At 42.2% G+C, this 12,478-nt stretch overlaps 1 protein-coding gene across 1 annotated transcript in view; it reads left to right on the top strand.

Moving 5' to 3' along the window:
- The first annotated feature begins 3,646 nt into the window (after positions 1-3,646).
- SPECC1L (sperm antigen with calponin homology and coiled-coil domains 1 like) overlaps positions 3,647-12,478 on the top strand; it is a 58,573-nt gene continuing 49,741 nt past the window's right edge. Inside the window, exon 1 of the mRNA XM_054996216.1 lies at positions 3,647-3,858. The gene's annotated coding sequence lies outside the window, so the exon portion shown is untranslated. The remainder of the gene's footprint in view (positions 3,859-12,478) is intronic.

Here is a 12,478-nt window from a genome sequence, read left to right as displayed (position 1 = left end):
GTTCGCTTTAAAACCTTCTCCTTTGTAGAAGTTATACATTTCCTCTCTCATTGTCTGATGAGAGAGAAGTCTGGAAGGAGGGGGAAGGTCCCAGGGCCCTTACATTACCACTGTGTTGAAAGGCTCTGATGTCTTCTGTTGCAGAATCCTGATTGATGAAGGCTGTTTCTTGCTCCATAGAAGGCTATTGTTTGCCACTGCTATGCTCTGCGCCCTCCTGGAGACCCATGGGGGTGGGAGGAATTTTTCTGCGGTCCTCAGCAGAGCATGCAGTCTGACCACCATCAGCCACTAGAGGAATTGTGGAAACTACAGTGTAACAAGCAGCGCTTTTTGATGCATTTTTCCTCCTTGCTACACTGAGACAGTTTCATTGGGGGCGCCATAGCAAGCCTGCTAACAGTCTTGTAGCTCCTCTGTTGTGCAGCTCGTCAGCAACGAGGGGAGATTCTCGCTCCTTGGAAAGAAAGCTGTTGCCATCTCCATTCTTTGTTGTCAATTTATGGAGCAGTTGAGTGAACTCACTTGATGTGCTAATAGAGCCACGAAATGCAGTCGCTGCCGTCTCTGTGTTGTCTTGTTTAATTCTTCCTCAATAGTATAGCCAAGTCAAGAACAGTTTAGATAGAATAAAGGATATAGATGTAGGAATAAGACTAGAATTAGAAATGTATAGAAGAAATAATGAGGATCAGAAATTAGATAAAAGCAGGAGAGGGAGGGCAGGAAGGATTACATCAGTGCTTAATTCTCGTGGCCCCTTCTTACATGCCCAGGGTAAGGCTAATCGCAACCTTGGGGTCAGGTAGCAAGGGCTAGGGATCCTGATTTGCCATCTTCTGGGCATGCAGTAAGAGTCACTGAGTGTGTGTGTGTGGAGGGGGGGAGGTAACTGTGAATTTCCTGCATTGTGCAGGGGGTTGGACTACATGACCCTAGAGGTACCTTCCATCTCTATGATGCTATGAAAGGCAAATCCTGTCTAAGATGCTCTCCTACTGAAGCAGGAAAAGAATGGAAGAGGAGGGTGACTCCCATGTCAGAGGCAGAAAATGAAAGAATTTGTTCCTGCCTCCATAAATGATGGTGGGAATCATCCACCAAGGAGTCCTCTGACTTAGGGAGAATGCCTAATCTTTACCATACTGGGACTGTAGAAAAGAGCAAGAGTCCAGTAGCATCTATAAGACTAACAAAATTTGTGGTAGGGTTTGAGCTTGACTCTTGCTCTTTTCTGCTGCTACAGACTTAACATGGCTACTCATCTTGATCATACAGTGACTGTAGAAGTCATTACACTATAAAGGCACCTACACAGTTTTACATAGCAGGCACAATCACTGTATGTACCCCAGCGCATCCATGTTTTTAGTGTTTGCTGTAGGACAACATGTATACATTTGGTAACCTCAGTTGGTCTAGGGCTCCCCACCGTGTTCACAAGTGCTTAGATACAAGGTTATACTATCGATTCACGGTGTAGGCGAAAGTGGGATAACCATAGTGCTGGGGTGGCCAAACTTGCTTAATGTAAGAGCCACATAGAATAAATGTCAGATGTTTGAGAGCCGCAAGACATGATGCATTGATGTGACTTCAGAGGAAGAGGTGGGTTTGGGGGAGTGTCCTGAATGTGACATCACAGGAAGGGGGGTTTTTGGAGCAGTATGCTGGAAGTGACATCATCAGAAGGGGTGGAGTTTGGGAAGAGCCATCACCTGACCTTTGGCTTGGAAGTGACATCACAAAAGTGATTACAAAAGTGATGTCACATCCTTGCTAGGCTTCACCCCCAAAGTCCCCAGGTATTTTCTGAGTCAGACCTGGCAACCCCAATATTTTTATTGAAAATATGAAAGACATGGAAAGAAAGAAGGAAGGAAAAAGGGAAAGGGAGGAAAGACATGGAAAGAAAGAAGAAAAGAAGGAAAAGGAAGGAGGGAAAGACATGGAAAGAAAGGAGGGAAGGGAGAAAGGGAAATAAACTAAACTAAAATGTATGGCCATGGCGATACTCAGAGACCATCAGGAGCCACACAATGTGTCTAGAAGAGCCACATGTGGCTCCCAAGCCGCAGTTTGGCCACCCCTGCCATAGAGTATCTGGAGCAATTGATTGCTATGTGAAGTGTGGAGCTATTTAAGAACTATTAGATAAAGCATCAGGGATCCCCTTTAGAATAACAATCCAGTTTACCTAAACTGGCATCTTAATTTGCAGTTATTCTCTTTATATAAACACACACAGATGCACTTAAATGTGAATGCTAGTAAGCACTGATATGGGATCATTTCTACCAGCTGTGCTTCAGAAGCAGCAAAACTACAGGCAACGATTCTAGAACATTTCTTCCTGTTTTGCTGTTGAATTAAAAAACTTGCAATGTATTTGTGTTGTCAGCTGTTGCAGGCTACTTATTAATGTACTGAGTTTTCCTCAAAATCAAACAGTTCATAGCAGGGGTACAATAAGAAATGTCTAATTTCTGCCTCAAGTGCTCTGACAAAGAACAGAACTAATGACCTGGCTGACTGTCCCCTGGAAGGCAATCCTTAAACAGTGTGTGAAATAAAAAGATTTATGTACAATATTAAATATCACAAAAAGCATAAATCACCCTAATCTACAAGTAATGAAGCAACTGGTAAATTCTACCGAAGTGTGACTATTCAGGCACCTAAGTAGACTTTAGTATAACCTCAGGATAGTTTGGCAATTTTCATGGACTCAAATTCAGCTACACTCTAGGATTCCCAGCTGCTTGCTTTGTAAATGGGCTGTTTCGAGAGCTCATGCTGGTATTTGAATTGTCAAAACGTCCAGTTCAGGGGCAGTCAACTTGTGAATGGTTGTTCTGCTGTAGTTTCTGGGTTTCTTAGGTAGGATTGGCACCTGGTAGGATAGTCCCATTGCTGTTTCCTAGCTAAATTACAATTTTCCTGTAGTAGTTTAGGCAAAAGAATTTAGGGGACTTTGCAACGGTGTCTATGATCAGACGTTTTGGAGGTCAATTCATGGGTTGGAAGCAACTTGACAGCTAAGGTTGCCAGCTCCCACTTCGGAAATTCCTGAAGATTTGGGGGGAGGGTAGATCCTGGAGAGGGCAGGATTGGAGAGGGAGACACCTCAGTAGGATATAATCCCATAGAATCCACCCTCTGAAGCAGCCGTTTTCTCCAAGGCAATTGACCTCTATTGCCTGGGGATCAGTTGTAATTCCGGGAGATCTCTGGCCAGAACCTGAAGTTTGGCAACCATATTACACACTACATTCTCCTGCCTCATTCCTCCATCCTCCTCCTGTGTACAGCGGGGCTAAATTGCAAAGCAGCTACTTCTGTAGCACATCCGTTTAATCAGACCAGCCCACCACCGCAAATTTGTCTCCTTGGTCAAGAAAAACCGTGAGCAGAAACTCCCCTTCGAATAAGGCCCGTTTCCCGCCCTTTTCGGCAACAGAGGCTGCCGCACAGCCCACACGAAGAGAAGAGCTACACATGCGCAGAAGAACCCGCGAGGGCTGTGGACGCCGCGTACTCTGGCCATCTTTTTTCACCCTGCGCCTGCGCATTAGTTGGCGCCTGCGTAGTACGGCTCTTGGCTCTGAGGCAGCGGAGTATAATCGTCACTCCGGTTGTCACCGCCGCTGGTCTTAGATGTGCCTCATCCGGTTTCCCCTTAGTGATTAAACTGGGAGAGGAGGAAGCTGTAGTAATAGCAACAACGAAATAGTAGGCGACGCAGCCCTGTGAGGGCCGAGCGAGGTCGCCTCGGGAGGGCGACAGGAGGAAACGCCCCCTGGCCTTCCTCCTCGGCACCGAGGAGGGGGTCGAGTGCCGCCGCCCAGGCCTGCCTCGGTGAGCTTCTCCGTTGTCCTTCGCCCTGCCTGGGCTGTGGCTTGCTCGTACGCGCCGGAGAGCGCCCTGCCTGCCTGCCTTGTTTGGGGTTTGTTGTGTAGCGGGTGGGCGGGAGGGGGGGGGGACTCTTTTCAGAACTAGTTCCAGTGGTGGGGGGTGGGGGGGACTCAGCTGTCGTTGCAAAAACAAAAAGGAAGATGTGGCGCTGTTGAGGCTCCAGGCAGTGCTGTGGTGGAAGCTTTGGGGTTGCCTTCTAAAGTGGCAGATGGACATTCCAGGAGGATTGCGGGGGGGGGGTGTCCCCGCCAGCGCCAGCTCTCTCGCCAGCAAGCAGAGCTTAAAATGGTCCTTAAAGTCTATCAGAATGCTCACTTTTTAAATACAAAGAAGCTTGGTGGTTAGGCCCTTAACGCACCTAAGAAGATGAATGAATAGAGAGCAGAAACGTTTGGTATTTGTAAGGCTTTTTGCTGGCGTGATTTCCTCGTGGACGGTGATTTGCCAAACGTCTGCCACGATACATCTGTTAGTCTTTACAGTGGAACTTTTATAGGCACATGGTCTCAGAAGAAAATGTCAACAGTGGCGATAAAGGGCTATGAAATTCAGGAAGGGCAGCTTGTGACCTTTCTGTGCAAATGTTGTAGGTTTATTGGGTTTTGCAATGATTTTGATCGATAAACTGCCTTATGAGCATTGGGAAAAGGGAGTACTTCCCCCCCTCCCCTAAATAAATGCAATCTCAGGTGTAAACAAGATAAGTGGGTAGAGACCATTCACAATAGAAGTATTTGGTGGTGCGCTTAATTGGTATAGAAGTATCACACACCAGCTGGACCTTTTTACTCCATTTTTACTGTTCTTTTTATATTCACTGTCTATACTGAGAATAACAAAGTGGGCTGTATTATGTTGCAATGAAAATTAGCATTTAGGATGCTATGTAGGATGCTTAATAGTCGTGTTCCAGATGGAAAGAAGCTTGGATATTAATTCCTTAAAACACTCAAGAAGATGGATGATTAATAAACACAAATATTATGTATTTGAGAAGGCTTTTGCAGGTTTTTTGATGTGCCTTGGCACCGCTGTCTTTTAACTTCGTTAAGTTTTTTAATGCTTTTAGAACAATTGTACATTGTTGTGAGTGTAATTGGCTGGAAGGCACCTAAGAAGTTTCATTGTAATCAGTAGCAATATAAATAGGATTTTATAGTCGACAAGCTTTATATGTGTTGTTGTATCTGAGTAATTCTTGTAACAACCTTGTAAGCTAGACCATTATTATTATACCTGTGTAAGAGATGGCGGCCAAGACTGAAAAACAATAGCTAACCTAAGGCCAGACAATGAGAGTATAGCTGAAATGAATTTTGTATTGAGTTCTTCATACTGAATTGAGATTGGGCACAATTTAAAAATGCAGTTTGTTGCCGTACTCATGCACAGCTCTTGCTCTTTCCATCACTCTTTATGCACTGAGTGTGATTAAATTCAGTTCACTTTATTTGCCTTGCCATAACAAAATACGAAGTACAGCTAGTGTGCTAAACATGAGAAACAAAGAATAAAACGAAGGTAAAAAATTACATGTATCACAGTTATAAATCAGTAATCAAGCTTTCATTCCACAAATGAGCATAATAACAAATGACCACAAACAATTGTGTGTATTTGTGAAGTGCTGTCAAGTTGCAGCTGACTTATTGCAACCCCGTAGGGTTTTCAAGACAAGAGGCAGAGGTGGTTTGTCATTGCCTGCCTCTGTGTAGCAACCCTTTACTTTCTTGGTGTCTTCCAACCAGGGGCAATTATCTATTGCTAAATATTTACTCTTCTGGTATCACTAGCTCCTTCCTAAACTAAATTATTATATTGCAAACTACAAATAAATACATAACCATCTTTTCCTTATGCACTAATTTACATGCCCCATATAATTCTCTCTAATGAGGTGATACTTGGTTGTCTCACAAGAGTGTTGATTACTGTGGCAGAGTCATTGAGGCATAATTACCAAAATCACTAGGGTCCTGTATGTCAATTATGGTGGATGATATTAGTTAAAAATGTAAAATATAATAGCAACAAATAACACATTTTTATTTAGGAGGTATCTAAATAATGGAAATGTTTGATTTAAATCAGTGATGTATTCACTAATTTAAACCTGCCTCTTTTGATTAATCCATCATAATGTAAATATCTAGAAAAGAGTTACTCAAACTATATTACAGTGGGTTGAGCATCATGAGACCATGTGCAGTTTCACGTGGGTTTTGCATGTGCACAGGCCAACCACAGAGAGATTTTAGAAGCTCTAAAGAAGTAGAGGTTGCTTCTTTCCCCCCACCCCCATTCCATTTTCCCAACTTTTTCATTGTGAAAAGGAGGGGGCACCCTTTCTTCAGGTCTGCTGCTGCTGAAGCTCGTCTTTCCCCACTTATAATATTCCTCTGCTATTTTTTCCATTGGGCTTTTTTGCCTTGTAGTTTTCTGAGACTCATCCTCTCAGACTTTATTTTGATCTTTCCTTTGAGGAAAGTGCTGCTTTGCTTAGAAATAGGGTGCAACTCCTTCTAGTCCCATATATTTTTCTAAAAAAAAAAAAGTCTTGAAGTCTATACACCTGGGTGTTGTCATAGGTTTGCTCAATCCTAAAAATCTCAAAGTGATCCCCATAGGGAAACTGCTCCATGGTGGTGGGGTGGCAGAGGGGAGGTTTTTCTCCTCATCTACTTCTAATCACAGTTTCAAAGGGCAATTTTTCTGCTGTGTTGAATATTTGGGGCCTCAGAAACAGCATTGTGGATCTTTAAACACCAAAAGCTCCAGTTGTCAGTTTAGGAAGTCAGTGGGCCTCATTACAAGTTTTATTCTTGTTTGGGGACAGCCATGACTTCCTCCTCATTCTTTTGCCTCACTCCAAAAGCAGGTAAGCAAAATATCCCTTCTCCCCAGGAACACTTCTCTTTGCGGCTGGCTCTCTTATGCTGATTTCATTATCTTCATGGGAGCCAGGTACTTTGTTATTAGAATGTATTATGCCAACAGAAACTGACTGAATTACAAAGGACTACTATGGGTGTGTAGAGGAGCATGGATGTCCCAAGATAAATTTTTGTACCCTTCTCTCTTTGGAAGGAGGCCAAATGTTGTTGCATGGAACTCCCTTCAATTTCAGGACCCATGAAGCTGTCTTGTGCTGAGTCACACCATTGGTCCATCTAGCTCACTAACCTGTCCTCTGACAGGCAGCAGCTCTCCAAAATCTCTCACAGAGAAAGATATCTCCCTCTACCCAAGATTTTTTAACAGGAGAAAACCATAAACATTTCTTTAACAGCTTCTCATGCAACATGGGGAACTGTTCTTCAGAAATATGGACCACAGAACTTCATTGAGCATGTGGAAATATATACTTGTTTCTTTTGAACTCGACCACCTTACATTGCCTTTCCTTGTTCTAAAGACATTTTGCAGTTTCTGTTGTATTGAGCCCTTATTCGTTATGGTCATAATCCATCTCCCTATGAATTCAGTGGTAAAACTTTTGGTTTCATTGAGCTCCATCCTGTATGTGTATCAGGACTATAATCTTCATGCTGCAGTTTGTATTCTTCAAGTACATAGCTCTTAGCTGCTTGAAAACTGTCTTCCAAAATATTTTAGGCCCATCAGTTGCATTCTTATAATAGCTTGGCTTGCATTTGAATATAAATTAAACTCAGATCTATTGTTTGTGCTGAAAAATTCTTTAAAATGCTATGCATTTTTAGGAGGAAAATTGGAACGTGTATTCCCAAGCTGATTTTAAGGGCAGACCTCTGTAAGATGAATTACAATAGTGTATCTAGGTTATAGTGGCATGGATCCACATTATTTTATTATAAATTTACAAGATGGGAACTCGCAAGGACTTGTGTGTGTGGGGAGGCACTTCATTTCCCTTGCATTCCCTTTCCCTCACTATTTCTTTTCTCTTCTCCTTGAACCCCCTTGCTTCCTTCTCTCCTTTCCACTCACCAACCAACCTTTCTTTTAGCTGCCCCCACCCCCTCTTCAGGTTTTATTTATTTATTCACTTCATTTATACCCCACTTTTCTCCCTAATGGGAACCCACAGCAGCTTACATTATTCTCTCCTCAGTTTTATACTCACAGCCACCCTGTATGGTAAGAAGCTGAGTGTGTGTAACTGGCCCAGGACCATCCAGCAACCTTCCATGGAAGAATGGGAATTTGAACATGGGTTTCCCAAATCCTAATCTAGCACTCTAACCCCTACACCAAAATCCTTCTCCATGGCATAATCTTCCCAGGAAAATTCTGGCCAAGTTCCAAAAGATAAGTGGTAACTAGTCACTTGAGTGTGTTGTGTGGTGGCCAGTGGTGGCCCTGGCCAAGTTATACAAGTTATGAGGAGGCTGCAGCTGGGCTAAGGCAAGTTGTATAGCACCAAGTCATCCAGTAAACACTGCTGCATCTGAGTGAATCCCACAAATTACATGGTAGCAAGTTGCGTAGTAGTTGCTGTTGGACCTGTAGATCAAGGTTGGACTGGGAAACCCAAAATAGTTATGGCAAGGGCTCTTCCCCCTGCCTGTTACTGACCAAATGTGAAGGCTAGCAATATTATTGTTGCAATGGCCACTGAGATCTCTTTTCTTAAAGAAACAGCACTGCTTCTTTTATTTTGGCTTTTTTTAATTCCCCATTTTTAAAAATTTAGATATCTGATTTTTCTGCAAAATTGGGGCGTTTCTCAGGCTTATAGAATGAGCAGTCTTGGCTGCCTATGGCTCCAGTCTCTGGATTTAAGTATCCACAAAAGGAGCCACACTGAGAATTAGATACATTGATTTTTAAATATGGTGGTAACATTGTTATTTGAAACTCTGTACAAAGGGGAAGAAGTGATATTTGATCTTCAAATTGAAATTTTGAATTCACTTGGTAGTAAGTTATTGCTGTAGAGTTGGGAGGTATGTGTTTTTTCTTCAGATACTTCAGTAGTTTGTCTTGGCTCTGAGTCTTGCTGCCATTCTTGGCATGTAAAATGGATAACTCAGTGAAAATGCATGCAATGTATTTTCAAAATATAGTCTAAGTAAGAATGGGAAAGTTTCTAAATGTTCGTTTAGATTTGAAACCTCAGGATTCCACCTTTACTTATATAGTCTGTATTAATGTTCTTGCAATCATATGTGTTATTATTCATTAATATTGTTTATTTGTAGTCCACCTTTCTCACTGAGATCCAAGGTGGATTACATACTCCAAGTGAATACAATATAATCAACAGCTAGGACAATCTGTTCCCCAGTATAGAAGAATGTGTGTGCTGGTGATTGGGGATTCCCTACTGAGAGGGGTAGAAGGTAAAGTGTGCCGAAATAATAGTGATATTTTGGTGGGGGTCTGCTACAGACCATCAAGCCAGGCAGAGAACTTGGATGAGAAACTCCTAGAACAAATTACACAGTTCACAAAGAGACGAGACACAGTAGTCATGGGAGATTCAATTACCCAGATATCTGTTGGAAGTCAAACTTCTAAAAATGAAAGGTCAGATAAATTTCTCACTTGTCTTGCTGACAACATTTTTCAGAAGGTGCAGAGGGAAACAAGGGGTTCTGCTGTCTTGGACCTGATTCTCACCAACAGGGAAGAACTAGTTGACGGGATGTAAGAAGTGGGCAGCCTGGGTAGCAGTGACCATGTGATTTTGGAATTTACAGTCTTGGAGAAGGGAAAAGCTGTATGTAGTCAGACATATAGGTTGGAGTTCAGGAAAGCAAATTTCAATGAACTGAAAATTATGCTAGGCAAAATCCCATGGTCAGAAATACTTAAGAAGGGAGTTCAACAGGTGTGGGAGCTTCTTAAAGGTGAAATATTGAAGGCACAATCACAAATGATTCCTATGAGAAGGGAAAACAAGAGGAGCCTAAAGAAGGTGGCTCCGTAAACAGCTTTTTAATGAATTGAGAAAGAAAAAAGACTCATTTAGGAAATGAAAGGAGAGAGCCTTATAACTAAGAATGAATAAACAAATAACCAATGCTCATAGGGAGAACGTTAGAAAAGCTAAAGCTCAGTATGAGCTTAGGCTAGCAAGAGATGCTAAAAACAGCAAAAAAAAGGTTCTTTGCTTATGTTCAAAAGAGCAAGGACATGGTAGGCCCATTGCAGGGGCAGGAAAGTGAAATTGTAACAGGCAATAAAGAGAGGGCACAATGTTCATTTCCTATTTTTCCTCAGTCTTCGGAAATGGTGCTCAGCAAAAACAGAACACATGAAAGGGGGGGCGGAGTTACAGCCTAGGATTGACATAGGGAAAGTGCATAAACATCTAGTGTCTTTAAATGAAACAAAGTCCTCAGGGCCAGATTAATTGCATCCAAGAGTACTAAAAGAACTCGCAAATGTAATTTCTGAGCCTCTGTACATTACATTGGAGAATTTGTGGAGAACAGGTGAAGTGCCAGAAGATTGGAGGCGGGCAAATGTTGTTCCCATCTTCAAGAACAGGAAAAAAGAGGATCTGGGTAACTACTGACCCATCAGCTTGACATCTATACCTGGAAAAGTTTTAGAACAAATCATCGAACAATCAGTCCTTGAGCATTTAGAAAGGATTACTGTGATTACTTAGAGCCAACATGGGTCTCTCAAGAACAAGTCATACCTGACTAACCTTATCTCTTTTTTTGAGTAAGTTACTACGTTGCTGGATCAGGGAAATGATGTAGATGTTTATTTCGATTTCAGTAAGGCTTTTGATAAGGTTCCACATAATATCCTTGTTGACAAGTTGGTAAAATGTGGTTTGGATCCTATTACTGTTAGGTGGATCTGTAATTGGTTGACAGATCATACCCAAAGAGTGCTTGTTAATGGTTCTTCATCCTCTTGGAGAAGAGTGACAAGTGGAATGCCTCAGGGATCGGTCCTGGGACCTGTACTGTTCAACATTTTAATAAATGATTTAGATGAAGGAATAGAGGGAATGCTTATTAAATTTGCAGATGATCCTAAATTGGGAGGGATAGCAAATACGGTAGAAGACAGCGTCAGGATACAGGGTGATCTTGACAGGCTGGAAAAATGGGCTAAAACAAACATCAGTGCTTAGTTCTCATGGTCCCTTCTTAAATGCCCAGGGTAAGGCCAGTTGCAACCTTGTGGTCAGGTAGCAAATTTCCCCTGGCCGGTTTGGCTAGGGATTCTGATGGAGTTTTGCCATCTTCTGGGCATGGAATAAGGGTCACTGTGTATGTGGGTGGGGGAGGTATTTGGGATTTTCCTGCATTTTGCAGGGGGTTAACTAGATGACCCTAGAGGTCCCTTCCAACCCTATGATTTTATGACATTCACAGAGCAAAAATACAATATAGTCAACAGGACATTCAGTGAAAACAGCTCTAAAAGCGTATGGAAACAGCAAATTTGAAAAATAGCAATGAGTTGAACACATAGCTGAAAACCATTCTGAATTAAAGCATAAGTAATTAACATGACATCTTTAGCAACCTTGGACTACCCAGTAGGAGCAGATATACATCAACAGACAGTACTCAATAGCCTAGTTTATATTCCCTGTCCCTTACCAAGGTATCTCTTTGAGCTATTTCTTATGATACAGCCCTATACTATGAGTAGACAGCCCTCCTGAATAATTCAGTCTTGTATAGTTTGTGGTAAACTGGGATAGTGCGAGCTTTTCTAACCTCCTCAAGTAGGCCATTTTACAAGGTATTGGCTACCACAGACACAATACATGTTCCTGCAATTGTTGATTTAGCTCAACTGCAGGGTAATATCTGCAGAAGACCCTGTTCAGATGAGCAAAGCTGCCATGGTAGAACAAGGAGAAAGGCGGTTTCGCAGACATGAGGCGCCTGAGCCATGAAGGGCTTTGATTGTAATAGTCATGACTTTGAATTGAGCCTGGTAACCAATGAGTAGCCTATAGAGTGACTTCAGAATGGTGGTGATATACTTGCTCTGTCTAGCTCCTGGAAGTAAATGAGCTGCAGTGGTTCTCTCTTAAAACATTATACTCCAAACACGTGATACTTGTTCAGTTCACATTCTTTCATTTCTGAAGCATGGTTTAGGGATTGGCAACATGCTTTGGGTTTACATCTTTCTTTCCGGTCTCTCTTATATGAATTTTCACCTTCCTTTCCAGATTTGACCTATCTGATAACAAATTGCCCACAAGCCAAAGTTTGCAGCCCATTTCAAATAATGTTTTGAGAACACACTATGGCTACCATTAAGCATAATTTGGGGTTCATAGCAAACTAGGTAAGATCAAGCAGGAAAGGGTGGAAGGAAGGAATCTGCACGTGCAAGGAGAGGAGGGACAGCGTGAGCGCACAGCATAGAGTTTGGAGAACGTGACACTTGAATTGAGTCATGGTGTATTAAAAATATTGGAGGGTCATAGTTGCAAGACAGCATGCTGTGGTGCTTTCACATTTTAATTCAGGTTTTTACCTTTACTTTTCAGTCGTTAAATAATGTAATGGGATTGATGGCTAGACTTAAGGCTGAAGCTCTCATTTTACTTTCTGAGTTACTTGCCAAAAGTTGCACTACACTGAAAATG

Source organism: Eublepharis macularius, chromosome 13 (assembly GCF_028583425.1).
Source record: "Eublepharis macularius isolate TG4126 chromosome 13, MPM_Emac_v1.0, whole genome shotgun sequence".
Taxonomy (NCBI): Eukaryota; Metazoa; Chordata; class Lepidosauria; order Squamata; family Eublepharidae; genus Eublepharis; species Eublepharis macularius.
This window is presented reverse-complemented; position numbering and strand designations above follow the sequence as displayed.